The 14,471-nt window shown below is 43.5% G+C and overlaps 1 pseudogene; it reads left to right on the top strand.

Moving 5' to 3' along the window:
- Positions 1–1,534: 1,534 nt before the first annotated feature.
- The window catches only part of LOC109444956 (uncharacterized), a 176,219-nt pseudogene continuing 163,282 nt past the window's right edge, over positions 1,535–14,471 (top strand).

Here is a 14,471-nt window from a genome sequence, read left to right as displayed (position 1 = left end):
ACAGGTTGGAACAGGCCCTTCTTATCAGGTACTGCAAAGGGAACAGGCCAAAAACAGTATTGCTAACTCACTGCCTCTCTCACCGCCTCTTCCCTCCAAACCTTCTCTCCCTTTTCCCCATTTCAGTCAGCGACACCGCTATTTACGTGTTGGTTCAAGCCAGAAACCCAGGAGTCTGTTTGATTCTTCTTTTCCTGCTATCCACCCCACTCTGAATCCTATTCCTTAGCATCTGCACTTGACACTGAGAAGTAGGCCGATATTAAGACCCTTCTTACAGAGGAGGAACTGACACCCCGTGGAGTTAAGTGACTTGCCCAGGGTTTGACAACCAGGCAATGGTGGAGCCAAGGTTCATTTGAAGTCACACCTCCTGACACCCATCTTTGCTTTTTCCCCCCTCTGCCATAAAGGGACAAGAGCAGTGAGTTTTCTGTAACTTCCTGGGTGAGTGTTAAAAATTTGCTTTGAGAGCGGCCGGAGGGCTCAGTTGGTTAGAGCGCGAGCTCTGAACAACAAGGTTGGTGGTTCAATTCCCACATGGGATGGTGGGCTGCACCCCGCCCCCCCACAATTAAAGACTGAAAACGCCAACTGGACTTGGAGCTGAGCTGCGCCCTCCACAACTAGATTGAAGGACAATGACTTGACTTAGAGATGATGGGTCCTGGAGAAACACACTGTTCCCCAATATTCCCCAATAAAAACAATTAAAAAGCAAACAAACAGAAAACAAAAAAACTCACGTTTGAAGGTTTGGGGTACGAGACGTTGGTCTGTTTCTGAAACACGGCACATACCCACCCATGTCTTTCCAGTAGTCAACGTAAGATAAAATGACTACACACTACACACTACTGGTGGTCACCTTTCTATTGTGTAACCAGACAGCCAGTGGATCTCTAATTTTCTATCTTCCCAAGTGGTCTTTGTTATCCCTGTGACTTCTGAACAGAGAGGAAAACGTAAAACGTAATTGCGGTCAACCTTGCTAATTAGAAATATCACACACACACACATATTTGCTGTTTGGAAAGAGAAATGTGTTTGAACGTGTTTTGTCTGGCCTTTCATCCCCCTTGAATCGGGACGTTGGTGTAACCCCCCTGTGTTGTTATCTCTCACGAGCGCTGAGTAGCATGTTCCAAATTTAGAACAAGAACCTAAATTTTCTCAAAGCACTGAAGAAGCAGTAGAGGCATGGCCTGAAAAAACCTGACCCAGAGAAGAGCCACCTTCAGACAGCCCTGAAAGAGGTGACACGAAGAACCCCATTACTTTTATGGGCTTGACCTGATCCCTCATAAAACTTTCCTGTGCGATTTCTCAGTCTAATACGAATCCTGGAAACACCCAGAAAGGGAAATGAGACCCTTCCGGCTTGTATTTAAACCCGACCCCAAAGCATATAGGTTTATGGGCCTCATAAACCTGATGCAACCGGAGCAGTTATGAATCAGGACCAGGGACTGTGACAAAGGGTCATTTGTCACCAGTGATGACATCACTGTTGTCACCTGCAGCATCGTAGGCTATGGCTGACCATTCCTGCGCCCAGACGCACAGCAGCCCCTCCAGAGACCAGCAGACATGTCGCCTATGCTGGCTGCTCACCGAGGCTCTGCCGGAGACCAAAGGTAAGACGATGTGGCATTTCTAGGGGTGATTTTGTAACGGAGGGACAACTAAACAACTAAAGAACGGGGGCTATGAGACACCAGGCCATAGTTCTTAGGCCTTGCTTTCCTTTTCTTTTTAAAGTTATTTATTGTTTTCAGTTACAATTGACATTCAATATTATTTTGTATTCGTTTCCGGTGTACAAGCATAGTGGTTGGATATTTATATAAGTTCTGCAGTGATCCCCCCATTAGTCTAGTACTGCCCTGGCATTATACACAGTTATTACAAATTATTGACTATATTCCCTATGCTGTATCTACATCCCCGTGACTAGTTTGTAACTGCCAATTTGTACTTCTTAATCCCTCCCCCTTTTTCACCTACTCCAACTCCCCTCCCAGCTGGCAACCATCCGATTGCCCCCTTTATCTGTGAACCTGTTTCTATTTTGTTTGTTTGGGTTTTTTTGTTTTTGTTCTTTAGATTCCACATATAAGTGAAAGCATATGGTATTTGTCTTTCTCTGTCTGCCTTACTTCACTTAGCATAATACCCTCTAGGTCCATTCATGTTGCAAACGGTAAGATTTCATTCCTTTCTATGGAGGCCATAGTTCATAGGCCTTGTTTTCGATTCAGCAGTCCTATCCTAGGATATTACAGAGGCCTATGAGTTTGGTTTGGGAATTTGAATTTATCTATAATATTGACGTCCCTCTTTTCTTTCTTTCCTTCCCCTCTGGTTTTGTAAAAAGTGTGCCTAGAAGGAACGGGGGTGGGGGTGGGAGTCTTGGAGAACTGCCACAGCCCCAGGTAGCTCACGACACCCAGGGTGTCATCATTAGCCCCCACCCCACCCCATTACTAGAATACGGGGAGCACAGCGGGCATCAGACAGGAGACAGGAGCCTGGAGAGGCAGCCCTTCTTCTCAAAAGTTAGTCCGCCCGCCTTCCCAGCAAGGCAGCCCACAGGCTCCCTCAGAGAGGAGTGTGAAGGGAGGAGCCGAGCCCTTTCCCTTTCTTCCTCCGTTCCTGGTGCAAGCCGGCCCCACCCCCACGCCCGTCCCATCTCCTCACGGCAGCCCAGGCCAAGTTTGTTGCTTGCAGCAGAAAGACTCAAACGTTTCGTGATCCGACTGTTTTCAAACAGGCTGGGCTCCTGTGAGTCTCCCCAGCTGTGACTAATAGCAAAGAGAAGGGGGAAAGAAGCTTCTCGGGCCTGCAGGCTTCAGACAGGCAGGCTCTGGGGGAAACAAGAGAAAGCCATTAACTAACCACAGTGTTATCTTGATTCTCTCCGAGAAACGAGCTAGGGACGCCTAATGAACTAGCCTTAACGGTTCAAACTGAGTGTGCCTCTGGGAGCTCCTACAAGAACAAACAGTGTGACAGATCAATGCCTAGTTCCTGTATCAAGAGAAAAGGTTATTCACTCCTCTAAGGAATTAGAGGATTAGGATATCTCGATGATATACTTTCTCTCCTTTACAAATTTTAACTTTCCTTAGTAGATTCAGGCAGACGCAGTGGAGAGTGGTGGGGAGGGCAAGGCTTGTGTGGAAGCGTGCTGAAACAGACGGGTTTGAAAGTTCATTAACGTGCGAGATTCTGCCCTAAGACGGAAGAGCGTGTCTTTTCACACTTTCTAAATCATAGCTCAATGTTGTTGTTGTTGTTATTGTTCCATGTAACGTAGATATTTCCAGTGAAATCATCCAGCCTTCAATTCCTGAGCCTCTGACTGAGACGGTCAAGGTTCAGGCAGGCAGAGCTCGTCGTTTTCGTTAAAAAATCCCCAAGTGGCTATGGGCCCAAGATTTTCAAAAGGTGACTAGGTTTCTTAGCCAAATCCTCCAAGTTGTTCATTTTCTAGGAGGCTTAAATGCATCAGTTATCATTTTGAAGAATTTCTGGGTATGAAGCGATGTGGAATATACAATTAGTACCATGTCACTTCGTAATGATTGAGACTGGACTGTGTGGCACAAATATCACCCCCAAGGGGGGCCGAGGGCAATGCCAATTGCACCCTTGGACAAAACTGGCCATGGCTTCCAGAATTTAAGAAAGAAAGACAGGGAGGGAGGGAGAGGGAGAGAGAAAAAGAGAGAGGGAGGGAGAGGGAGAAAGAGAGGGAGAGGGAGAGGGAGAGGGAGAGGGAAAGAAAGAATGAAAAGAACGAAAGAAAGAGAAAGAAAGGAGAAAAGAAAAACAATGATGGTCAGATCAATGTCCCAGTTTAGGAAACTATTGCTTAGGTCATACTTACACCTGAATCTTGCTTCTCTTTATTCTTACAGAAGCCTTTCATTTGAATTGGGTCACAGAATGTGTGTGTGTGTGTGTGTGTGTGTGTATGTGTGTGTGTGTGTGTGTGTGTGTGAATTTTCTACCAGCTGTGTATCCTCATATGATGGTCATTTGGCTTTAATAAACAAACTTGAAAGCAAGCTATCTGTCCTCCTGGTATCTCACTATCTCCTAGATTTCCAAGTGTTCTCTGGAATTACAATCTAATTAGAGTTCCTTAAATGTGAAAGGCAGCTATTTATGAGAAAGATTTGCACAGAACCACCCTCTTCACTGCCTCTTAACCATCAACATGCTGGCCTATTGAGCAAAGCTAATTATTGGGGAGCAGTATAATATATAGTTCATATTTCTGTTCAAATGTACTCCTTCAAAGCCTCAAGATGTGCATACTTTGACCCAGCAATTCCAGTCAGTTTTTCTAAGAAAATAATCGAGGCTATATGTTGAACTTTACTTATAGGAATATGGGTTGTAGCAGCTGTTAAAATATGCTTTTCCAAACTAGTGATGTCCCTAACCATGTGAGAGAATCACTCACTGTCTTGCAAAGGTCCTTTTGTTCTTTCATGTAATACCATGGGCTTACTAAGAAATAAGTTCTTATTATGTAAAAGTGGGAAATTTAGGTAAATCTCACATGAATTGTTTTAATGTGCGAGTCTGCCATACAAAATAGCACAGACTGAGTGGCTTAAACAACAGAAGTTATTTCTCACAAGTCTGGAGGTTGGAAAGTCCAAGGTGAAGGTTCTGGCAAGGTAGTTTTCACTCTGAGGCCACTTGGCTAGTAGGTGACTGCCATCTTGCTGTGCACTCATATCACTTCTTTGTGTATGGAGGGAGAGGGGGAAGCACATGGGGAGAGAGAATGAGAGAGAGACAGAGAGGAGAAACATTTCTTTGGTGTCTCTTATAAAGACTCTAACGCCATCCGATCAGGGCCCCACCCTCATGACTTCAATTAATCTTAAATATTTCCTTCTCTAAATACAGCCACACTGGGAGTTAGGGCTCCAGCATATGAATTTGGGAGGACATAAGTATTCGGTCCGTAATATGCAGTTTCCTAGTTGGTGGGAGCTTTTCTCAATGAGAATTGTTTACATAAATATTTCCCTGAGTCTTAAGTAAGACTGTTTCATTAGGTCAAAGAAACTTCACACCAGTAACGTAGAGAAGGTTCCCCTTGTTGCTTTGCACGAGTCAGAAGGTCTGCGCTCTACCCTAACTAGCTGTGTGACCGGAAACAACGCCTGTGACCTTTTTGGATCTTGATTCCTACATCTTTAGAGAGAGAGGATTAAACCAGATGTCTTCTCAAGTTTCTTTTAGCTCTAAATTCCATGCATCTGGGGCTGTTTCTTGTAGCTCTAGGTTCTCACACCTGTGATACAACTGTCAGAAATTTCATAATAAAATAACATATTTTACAAAATTTATAGGTATAAAAATTGCATGTACAAATAATTTATGCACGTGTACTTATTTCCTCACTAGGTTCATTTATACAAATGCTTATGGATTATTGTTATAGTCAACAGAATCCACTATGAAGAATTCTCTTTAATTCCATCCTTGAAGTTGGAAGCCAATGGGATGAAATACAACTCAAATTTAAGGGAGAAATTGGATCCATATTTGGAATTTCAGCAAAAACAGGAACCAGGAGGAACATTCCAGGAAAATAGTGTAATTCATTTTTATGAGTAGAATATTAGCAAACATATTTCAAACTCTGAGCCTTCTTAATACTTTTTGTATTCATATTTATTGCCTAGCAATTTCCTCCATATATGCCGTAAAACAAAGACAGTTTTGTCTGATGAGCTCCCACGACCAATTATACAGACAAGTTGGTAAGGACACAAAAGGAAAAAGGGAAAATATAAATATCGGATTTTCTGTCAACAGGTCTGTAAAAATCTCAAAGGTTAGAGGTTATCAACTTTGGTTTGACTCTCGGGTTATTCTTCAGTTCGCTGGATTTATAAAAGAACAAACTGCTGATGGTTTTGTTGGAGGAATTGAAACAATCAGTGTCAGAAGGGGTTGTAATTCAGTAGTGAGTGAAATCATCCCCTTAGTCAAGAGTTTAGAAAATGCTCCAAGAGACCCAAGTTTCAATTCAAGTGTTTAGTATTTTAATAGGTAATTACTTTAAAAGACACTCATTAAACAATTTCCATTAATAGACCCCACTGGGCATAGATGGCTCAACTCTCTAAGGCTTTCTGGGTGTGTCTTTCCTTTTGGCATTTAAAAATATTTTATAAATCTTTTTTCCACCCTGCTTCTCACTGCATCCCCTCACTGTCTCGAACATAAAGTTCTACTCCTAGAACCAATGTAATTTTACTACACTAGACTAAGTTGGGTTTTAAGAGAGTAAGACAGACTCGATGATGAGGAAAAGAAAAAAACACAGCACTTCCATAAAGGGGGAACTACAGTAATTTTAAGGAAGAGGAAATGTCTAGAAAGAATGCTCTCGTGGTAGGGCTATTTCCAACCGAAGTTTAACCTGGGCAATTATCCGGAGAAATGAAGCTGGATAGATAACCAACTTGGCGAGGCCCAAGTAGAAACAGAAAATTTGTAATTAAATATTTGATTATCCTGGCTCCATAGCATTATTTTACATATCTTTTTGATTTTATAGTTTACACAACTAGTGATGCATTTCATGATGACCCTATAAAGTGGGGACTGGGAGAAAGACTAGGGCTTTGTAGCCCTACAGAAGTGGGTTCCAGGACCCCACATCTTGTGCCTTCCAACGCCACACAACCTTAGGTAACTTCCAATCTCTCTTTATATCGTTCTATTTTATGTTTGTCACTGACATTTACTACTAGCTGATCTTTTATTGTTTGCTGGCTGATTTCCTGTTTCTGCCCAAGATTCTTTTCTGCCGTGTTGATCGGTTTCCCAAGGCCTGGAACCGCACCTGGTACGTAGCAGTTTCTCACACAAATTTGATACAGGAATATTGAATGAATGGATATGAATTAATGAGCTTGAGTTGCCTCCTCTCACTTGGGGGTAGGGTTCCTAATCCGGAGCTATCCTGAGCGCACAGCAGGAAAGCCCAACTATAAATGGTTTGCCTAAGAAGTACCCCGAAACATTCATTCCTTTCCTTCCCCTTCTGTTGCATTTTTTCCGATTGCGAGTTAATAAGAAAAATGAAAGTTTTCATGAGTTGAACTTTTGACATCTCCTTCTCTCTCCCTTCATAAGAAAACATCAAATACATCTCCAAGAAACATGTAAGCCTGGAAGTTAAGTCCTTGATTCTCAACAAACTCCCACCCACTTCCTTTCCACAAAACAATTGTTAGGATTTTGTGATTTTTATTTTCTCCAGGGTGTGTCTATTTCTCTTGGTGGTTCTCTTTCCGAGAGAGAGAGAACTTTTCAGTTGGTGTTTGTGTGGTTGTTTTTCTTAGTCTTTCCTCCTCCTCCACCTCCTTCTTCTTTTTTTTTTTTCCTAAGAGAAGATAATCAGATTCTCATGTTACTACTAAGTGTTCTAGCGGATGGAAAAAGGTTGCCACATGAGGTCACTGCTGTGTGGATGAACTTGTAAGCCCTGACAGATCAGAGAGCATCTCAGGGAAATATTATAGGGGCCATCAAGGCCGCTTCGAATTTCCTGATTGCATATATTACAACAGGATAAGCTCCAATTACTGGAGTCCTCGCTTCAATATAATGGACAATTGGAGCTGCACGGGGATTCTCATCTCTCCGAGCAGCCAAGTCTATCTGAAAATATGAAAATAAAGGTAACTATCTATAATTGGAAATCAAGGGAACTAAGGAGTCAGGCCGTATCATTTGGGGCAAGCAGAAGAAACAAAAGGGTTTTGAGAGTTCAATTTAGACTTGTAGCTGTTCACCCAGTACAGTGCAGACTTGAAATGCATAGCTTCGGATTTCTTTTTCCTGGTGATAAGTTAGATAAGATACGGAAACTTAGCCTTAATGGCTTCCAACCTTTCTATCTGTGACCATTTACAAATGTGAATGCTTCAGTGACCTCAGACCCAGTTGCTTCTGGAGCTGTCACAAGTGGGCCTTCCAGCTCAAACAACAGCAAACTCAGGCAAAAAGTTTCTCCACTGTCTATACGAGAGGAGTTGCACCAGAAGACAGCTGTTTGCCACAGCTGTCTGCTTACACGGTCATCTGAGGGGACAGTGATTAATGAACCCACTTGGGCCGCGTGGGGCCCCGTTCACTGATCCATAGTTCCAGCACAGGTATTGATGTGAAACTAATGAGAAATTTGATGCTCAAATTTGAATGTTTATTCCAATTACCAACCAACAGATCCATTTTTTTTTTAAAGCTTAAAGCATTAACCTTTTGTTAGGAATGGACAACGTCAAACTCTGGTTTTACACTGTGTGTGAGAATTTGCAGACTGAAGTGACTGGGGTCTGTTTGGAAAAATGGTCCTTTCATGCACACAGCTTTCTTTAAATATTACATTGAGTTTTCAGCCAAGGGAGGAAGGAAAGAAAGAAGTGCCTTTCGGGTACTTGTCACACTGGCAGCCACTTAGCCCTAAGCACAGGCATGTGATGAAAAGTCCTCCCAAGCCGAATCACTATGGCCCTCGACGGAAGGTGGCTCAGTGCAGAGTCCAGACCAAGGGCTGTGAGATGCTATGTCTTCTCTGCGCCGACCACACCGCACCTCAGTTGCAAGGTGCAGCCCTGACTCTCTCTCTGTAAGAGACATTAACCTTTGCTCTAGAAACAGGGCACCTATGGCACAGATGGAAAAGGGCATAAAAGAAAAGATTCACTTAAAAGAATGAAGGCATCCACGCCAGAGGAGAGAAGACCATGGTGGCGGCAAGTACACTGCAGGTCTGCAATACGCTTATGCTGAATGTTTACTGCCCACCCCTGTCTGGCATCCATGGCACACTGTTCACCATATAAAGCTCCCTTTTATACCACCCGGACAAGACTGACGCCCACAGCCTTCCATGCGGAGAGCTAGGAAGCGCGGCCAGCCCATCGGAATCAACAGGATCTATTTATTTCCCAGCCCAGAGTGGAAGGGGTCAGTCTCCTCCTAGTACCCCCCTTGGGGTCTCTGCTCATTTATAAGCCTGTCACCCAGAATTCCCGAGCAGTCTCCTCTGCCTAAGTTTCCTCCACCTGACATTCTGCATTGCTTATTCATATTTTTATCTTTCGCTTACAGTAGACATACAATATTATATTAGTTTTAGGTGTACAGCATAGTGATTAGACATATATAGAACTTACGAAGCGATCCCCCCAGTAAGTCAGATGACACCATCCGCAGCAAGTACACTATTAGCGACTCTGTTCTGCATGCTGTACATTACATCCTGACACTTGTACATTTTCACTTATGTGTTTGCTTATCTCCTCCCTCTACACCCAATCCAGAAGTGAGTCCCACAGGGGAACGACTCTGGCAGTTTTGTTTACTGCTATCCCCAGCCACTGGATGGGTGCCTGACTCATGTGGGTGCCTGGCACGTGGTTAAATAAACAAAAGAATGATTTCATTAAATATTAGTAGGGCTGTCTTGTGGGAAAATAATTAGCTCTACTCTATGCAGCCCTTTGGTACGGGGGTAGCTCAAGTGGTGCAAGTTTTGGAGGGTTGATTTTGGCAAAGTATAAGGAGGAAATTCCTATCAGCTGCAGCAAACACAAAAACAGGCGGCTTTCTACGTGTGCAGTTCTTTCAGAGCGAGCGACCCAGAGACATGAGTCCATCAATTAGGAGAATAGTGGAGGGGATGTGTGAATCACACAGAAACAAGACTGGACCACCTCTGAGGTCCCTTCCAAGTGTTATGTGACATACCTGTTCCTTCAGAGGTTGAAGGTCACGGTGGAAGATCTATGCTGTTTCACAAAAGCCATTATGCAATGCCCATGGGCGTAGAGGAGGTTGTCATGAGATTGAGGCCACTGTCCCTTTTGGGAGAATGCTAAGAATATTCCTATACCATTCTTGTTAGGCCCTACTGACGGAAGCGTGGGGGCGCCTTTGGTATAATCTGGCCAGCAAATGATTGAGGTTATCGCAATACGTAAGCTCTACCTTCCAAGCCAGGGATCCCCTCAAAGCTGAGCAAACTATTTCAGACTATTTGAATCTCTTGTAGGAAATGGTAACTTTATTGCATGAGAGGGAACCATGGTGTGAGGGAAGAGTTAACTGTTCTTCAGGAAGGCCTGACTTTAAGCCAGGATATGGCATTAAGCACACAGAAAATTGGGCCGAATAATCCGTTTAGACTCTTCGAGGTGCTGAGCTGACATTTTGATATGCTGCAAGTTGGCAAGTCGACGTTTCATAGTTTATCTTCAAATTCCACATTTTAAAAGTCATATTTCCCACTTCCAAAAAGACTATACCTGCAACCACCTTAAGCCATAGCTACTCAATAAAGGGAGAATTTAATGTCCTACGTTTTGCGGAAAAAGGGACCCCATTTCTGCTTAAAACCTATGCCTAGGTCGTAATAGTCACAGAATTTCATAAGGACAATAAATTATGAAACGATAGCAAGGTGTAAGGTATTACAGACTCAGTGCTTTTGAAAATAAAAGTTGAATGTATGGTTCAAAGTATCAGTTTTAAAATCAGTGGGGGCTATTTTCTGTGGTTTGGTTATAATGTCAAAATATAATTAATTATTTTTCTGTTCTTAATCAGATCCCCCAAAAATCTTAATTTATTGAGAACACTTCCCTACTGGGATTTCTAAATATAATTGAAAGAGAGTTTTGAAATCTAACTAGTGTGCTATGATAACTAAAGGTAAATAAGTTAGGGAGGGGGTGGAAAGGAAAGAGTCTGAAAACTTATCGTAGATACACGTAATAATCATAGCATAATAAGTAGCGTCAGGCCGCTAAGCCACCTGTATATTCGTTTTCTTTCCTTATCACATGGACATCTGTTCTCCTAAAGTCTGTCCCTTTCCTCAGCCTAGGTTTGCTTCTATAAGCTCCATCAATATCCATCATTTCTCCTGTATGCGACCCAACGCAAGTAGAATGACCTGTCCTATGTCACCACAAGGGCTGGACTCAGCGCATCACATTTAAATGTCCCCACAACCTGATGTAAAGTGGGAGCTCAATACAATTTGTCAAATGTAGGAATTATTCCTGAGTCTCCCTTTCAGTATTCCCACCACATCGATTCTCCAGCCTAAGCTCAATCAGCCCAACTATGGGAACTCATGCTCTATCTAGCCCATGGCTTGCTGGGGCACGCGAGACTATAATTTCTCTCAACGCAGAGACCTTCAGTAGACACAGAAACGGAATGGAACAAAACTTCTCAGTACTACACTTATGCTTAGCAGCTACGATATCTTACAAGAAGTTCCAAGAGCTGCTTGGTAGTATAAGGACGCTCATTAGTCACTGGCTCATAAGTAAGGCCCTTTGTGAGGAAACACAACTGCTTCCATTTTGCAGATGGGAAATGTTGAGGCCAAATGTTGAGTCTTCTTCCAGAACTTGCCAGTGACGGTCACGAACTGCGGTTATTTTGTTAACTCTGCTCATTAACCATCACATAAGCTTCTCAGGTAACAAAAGACCCAATACAAGTCCCGTGCATCTGTTGCAGAGAAAATCCTCTACCCGACAATAGGAATAGCATTTTCCAGCAACTTTTATGTTCTACTTTTCCTGTGTCAAGTAATGATGGGAAGACATCTGCCTCGACAGAAGACCTTAGCGGCCGAATCATTTATTACGTGCAAAAGCATAAACACCACCAGATTCACTCTCTTCCTCCAAAACAACGAGATTGGATTAAAACAGAAGTTTCTAACTGTGGTGCCACCAATAGTCTGTGTCTTATAAGTTGATGACTTCTGAAGAGATGGTCTCTCTTATTTCTATTTGCTATATTTCCTGCCTAATGTGTGTCTGCATGTAATGTTCCCGGATTTGAAAGCCTCCCCTCACCTTTGTAGTGTGTGTGTGAGAGTGTGCTGTCTCTGTCTGTCTGTCTGTCTGTCTGTCTGTCTCTCTCTCTCTCTCTGTGCAATAAAGCGCCTGACCTCTGCTTTGGTCCTGGCCCCTCTGGCGGCCAGGGGGGGTCTCTCTCTGAGGGGTTTCTGTGCACCAGCAGTCAGGCGGAACCTGTCTGCTGGCGTTCATCCTGTGCACTTGAAAGGGAGCACCATCGAGATGGGCTGACCTTGCTGGCCTGGCAACCAGAAGGGAGCATGTGTGGGGGGCGCCTGAGGGGGTGCTCATGCCCTGGCCCGCTTTGAGGCTGTTCATTTCAATGGCTCTGCTTTAACTGTCGCCTTGGATTCTTTACTGACCACTGGCAAAGGGGATTGTTTCCTTGGCCCGACTTCAGAGGCTTGAATCCCTTCACCTTGACTTCTCTTAGAACAGCAAACCCAGGGGCGGGGGGAGACAAAAGGCTGAAAGACATCACAGGCCCATGGTGTTCCTAGGACATGGGTAATGGCTGCGGCCACATGACCCAGCTGCCAGCGGCTCACGGGGTGTCTGTTTACAAAGCATGTAGCACTTTTCAGGTGCAAGACCTTTTAAAGTGACTTCCCAGTTCTACCTCTGTAGTTCCAGAACCTTGGTCACACAACACGTTATTTTTGAAAGTCACGTCCTCCCTAAAGGAGAATAATTACAACGACTTCTTAATTATGGATAAATTTCAGAAAATCAATGATCGTAATGCCCTTTGGTGATAAATAAGGGTGGGACTAAGTACGTGTGTGTTACCTACTTCATGTTTTTAATAAAGCAAAGACGTATCGAGTGTCATTTTTCTTTGGCTTTAAAAATTCTATCAGAACTTCAAAGATACCTTTTCGGAGCTTTCGAAGATTAACTATTAGCCTTTGAATAAAGGATCAAATACCTTGCATTTCACACTGCACAATGGAAGGCCACACTTCCTCTAAGTGTTTCAGAGGCGAGTTCAATTTTGAAGGGAAGTTTTCCATTCGAGATGTATGAACAAAGGCAAGTTTGTGTCCTGGGAGACAGGCCCAGGGGACTTCTGCTAAGAGAGATGAAATGATCCTGGGGTAATCAAGCCACCTCTGCGGTCCCTTTGGCCAGTTCGCCTCACTCCCGGGTGTTCTCCATTCACCGGGGAAAAAGTCCAGCCCTGGTCAAGCAGATGCTGATTAAATGAAGTCGGAAGGAATGTGCACAGCGACCTCCGAGGCCTGCAGGACGGTAGAAACTAGACAACGCGCGGGAAAACGCTCTGAAAATTGTAAGATGCTCCTGCCGTCACAACGACGATCTTTCGGTCCCTACGACGTGTTCGTGGTGAGTTTGCTCTAGTTCGCTTCTGTCCTGGAGAAAGCCATCTCAGAGCTGGGACCTGCCTCTAATCTCCCTGCCTCTTTTGAGGTCTAATCTGTTAAAATGACAAAATACTTTAAATAGTCTGAGAAGTGGCCATTTTATACAACACAGTCGATTCAGAAACTGAAGAAGCTATTATGTTACAGCTATGGCGAACTGACACTGATTTAGAAAGAAAAAACACACACAGGACACCAAAAATCTTTTTTTTTTTTTTTTTACGTGATTCATAAAATCTTTGCTACCAGTGACATTGGGTTATGTTGTGTGTAAAACGGAGGACATTCTGAGAGGTAATGTTGCCCCTTATAAGCTGCGGAGGGGATCCAGGTTTTAGAGTCTGAGGCAGAAATATTGCCCAAAGGAGAGATAAACTTGGAGACCTCTTCCTTAGCAAATGGAATATCCTTAACATGGGCCAAAATGAAGTTGTGGTAGCCTAAAGTCCCCAGTCCAAATCAATTTGTGCTTGGATCTTGTTACACACCAGATAAATGGCCAGCTAACAGCCGGGTTCCCCAACTTCTCAGTAACATCTGGCCAATTTTCACTTGTGGCTGGAGGTTGAAACCATGTGAAATCCTGTGGTTACAGTCATTTCCACCAGGAAACTGTGAGGCTCTGAGTGGTATGTAAATGAAGACTTTTCCGTGGGGTTTATTTTTATTTCCAAGTTGGAACTTGAGGTTTGGTCACATACGAGGACCAACGTGGCAAGGGGGCGTTGTACACACAGCTCCGGAAGTGAGTATTGTGAATGTTTTCCTTTCCCTGGGAAAAAAATGTTCTGTTTTCATTTATGGAATTTGGGGTCTGGGAGACTGTCTTTCAGAGAGAAAGCAGCGAGGAGATGAAAATGGATTTCTCACTTCCTCCCAAACATTACCCTTGAGTATTAAAGACCCACCGTTTTCTGAGCAGGTTCATTTACGGCATTGAATCCAGACCACAATCTACAAAACTGGCATTATTCTTTCCATGTAAAAGAGGATGTCATGAGGCCCTGAGTGGATTCAAACAAACACACAAAACTTCAGAAACTCACCCTTTTCTTCCTCCACAAAATACAGCTTCGCCAATGGGACTTCAGCAGTGCCCTCCCTTCCTCTCCACTCATAACACTGTCTGAACTGTTTTAGAATTTGGAGATGCTGG

The sequence above is a fragment of the Rhinolophus sinicus genome, chromosome 13 (genome assembly GCF_057876585.1).
Source record: "Rhinolophus sinicus isolate RSI-liver-muscle chromosome 13, RSI-T2T, whole genome shotgun sequence".
Taxonomy (NCBI): Eukaryota; Metazoa; Chordata; class Mammalia; order Chiroptera; family Rhinolophidae; genus Rhinolophus; species Rhinolophus sinicus.
This window is presented reverse-complemented; position numbering and strand designations above follow the sequence as displayed.